The sequence below is a fragment of the Anopheles aquasalis genome, chromosome 3 (genome assembly GCF_943734665.1).
Source record: "Anopheles aquasalis chromosome 3, idAnoAquaMG_Q_19, whole genome shotgun sequence".
Lineage (NCBI taxonomy): Eukaryota > Metazoa > Arthropoda > Insecta > Diptera > Culicidae > Anopheles > Anopheles aquasalis.
In genome coordinates, this window is record NC_064878.1 from 12,212,501 (window position 1) to 12,215,000 (window position 2,500).

General features: G+C 52.8%; 1 pseudogene; it reads left to right on the forward strand.

Moving 5' to 3' along the window:
• The window catches only part of LOC126575586 (phospholipid-transporting ATPase ABCA3-like), a 5,407-nt pseudogene extending 3,243 nt beyond the window's left edge, over positions 1-2,164 (forward strand).
• The last annotated feature ends 336 nt before the right edge of the window (positions 2,165-2,500 follow it).

A 2,500-nucleotide genomic window follows, 5' to 3' on the forward strand; every position in this document is an offset into this window, starting at 1 on the left:
GGTTTGGTGGAATCCGACCGGCTTCCACACAGCTCCCCTAGCCCTCGGTTTCATGTACAACGCCATCATCAAGTCGATCAACAAGGCGTACGAGATCACCATCATCAACAAACCGTTACCCTTCAAGGCAGAAACTAGAGTAAGAAGCATGATTTTTACGGAATTCTAAAGCGGCAGCGTGTAACCGAAATGCCTCTCTATCTTTCACAGTTCACTCAGCTGCAAGCCGGTAACAACCTTGGCTTCCAGATATCCTTCAACACCGGCTTCGCAATGTCCTTCATCGCCGCCCTGTACATCATGTTCTACATCAAGGAGCGGACGAGCCGGGCCAAACTGCTCCAGTTCGTGAGTGGTATTAACGTGTTCACCTTCTGGGTGGTGTCACTGCTCTGGGACTTCCTGACGTACGTTATCACGGCACTGATTTACATTGCAACGCTAGCCGCCTTCCAGGAGGACGGTTGGTCCTCTTTCGAGGAGCTGGGGCGAGTGTTTTTGGTGCTGATCGTGTTCGGCATTGGTTTCCTGCCCTTGACCTACCTGTTCTCGTTCCGGTTCGAGGTGCCGGCTACCGGGTTCGTCAAGATGATGATTATAAACATCTTCAGCGGGACCATCTTCTTTACGGCCGTCTTTTTGCTCAAGTTTGATGGGTTCGATCTGAAGGACGTAGCCAACGGGCTCGAGTGGGCGTTCATGATATTCCCACTGTTTTCCCTGAGCCAGAGCCTCAGCAACATTAACGTCCTTTCGACGACGGAATCGGTGTGCCGCGAGCAGTGTACCGAGGAGACGGCTGCCCTGTGCTCCCCCGAGTACATTTGCTCGGTGTTGCCGGACTGTTGCGATACGAGCATCTTCTCCTGGGAGACGAACGGTATCAATCGGCAGCTGATGTACATGGGATTGGTCGGTGTGGTAGCGTTCTCGGTACTGATGGGCATCGAGTTCCGTGTGCTGGAGCGTATCTTTAAGCGTACCAGTAAACGCAACTCGGCCGGACCTCCGGCTGTTAGTGAAGATCCCGAGCTAGACGATGACGTGTGGCAGGAGAAGAAGCGTGTCAAGGCACTGTCGGAAGCGGAACTAGCTGGAACCAATCTGGTCGTGAGTGATCTGACAAAGTACTACGGCAAATTCCTGGCCGTCAATCAGCTGTGCGTTTCGGTTGAAGGTGCCGAGTGTTTCGGATTGCTCGGTGTGAACGGTGCCGGTAAAACGTCCACCTTCAAGATGCTCACCGGTGACGAGAACATCTCGGCCGGGGAGGCCTGGGTGAACGGGCTCAGCCTGAAGAGTGACCTCAACCAGGTGCACAAAGTGATCGGCTACTGTCCCCAGTTCGACGCGCTGCTAGAGGATCTGACGGGCCGGGAAACGCTCCGGATCTTTGCGCTGCTCCGTGGCATTCCAACGAACGAGATTGGCTCCGAATCGCTACGGCTGGCGGAGGAGCTCAACTTTGTGAAGCACCTCGATAAGCGCGTAAAGGAGTACAGTGGTGGCAACAAGCGTAAGCTGAGTACGGCTTTGGCACTGCTGGCCAATCCGGCCGTCGTGTATCTGGACGAGCCGACGACCGGTATGGATCCGGGCGCGAAGCGACACCTCTGGAATGTGATTATCAACGTGAAGAAGGCCGGCAAATCGATCGTCCTGACGTCGCACAGCATGGAAGAGTGTGAGGCGCTCTGTACGCGTCTTGCCATCATGGTGAATGGGGAGTTCAAGTGTCTCGGCTCCACGCAACACTTGAAGAACAAGTTCTCGAAGGGTTACTTCCTCACGATCAAGCTGAACCGAACTGGTGATGGTTCACCGGCAAATGCCGAACCCGTGAAGCAGTTCGTGGCGCATAACTTTACCCAAGCCGTCCTCAAGTAAGTGTGACCTACTGGCGTGGCGTGTGTCAATGCGATCCTTATCGGGGGTTTTTTGTTTTCTCATCCATTTTGCAGAGAGGAGTACCATGACTCTATGACGTACCATATCAGCCAGTCGGAGCTGAAGTGGTCCACCATGTTCGGGCTGATGGAGGAAGCCAAGCGAACGCTAGACATCGAGGATTATGCGCTCGGTCAGACCTCACTGGAGCAAGTGTTCCTCTTCTTCACCAAATACCAACGCGTCACCGACGACAGCTAGGAGTGGAGTGCGTAAGTTGTTAGTGATACGAAACCATTATCGCTGCCTTAGATAATAGCAAAGAGAGATTGTACCAGAGAGATCAATAGAGAGAGAGAGACAGGAAGAGAGCACAAGAAAGAGAGAGAGAGAGAGAGTTATGTTATAAAATATAATTTATAATCAAAAAGCGAACACCAGCTTCATGCCTATCGTACGGTACCTTTCGCGCCCTCCGAAAGCACGTGAATCATTGATGATACTTTGCTATCGTTAATCCTGGGGGCTCAGTTTGGCCTACCAAGCCCACACCTATGGCCATTACCGGTGGAACTTAGCGTTATCGGAAAGCATCATCGACTGGATGGATCAG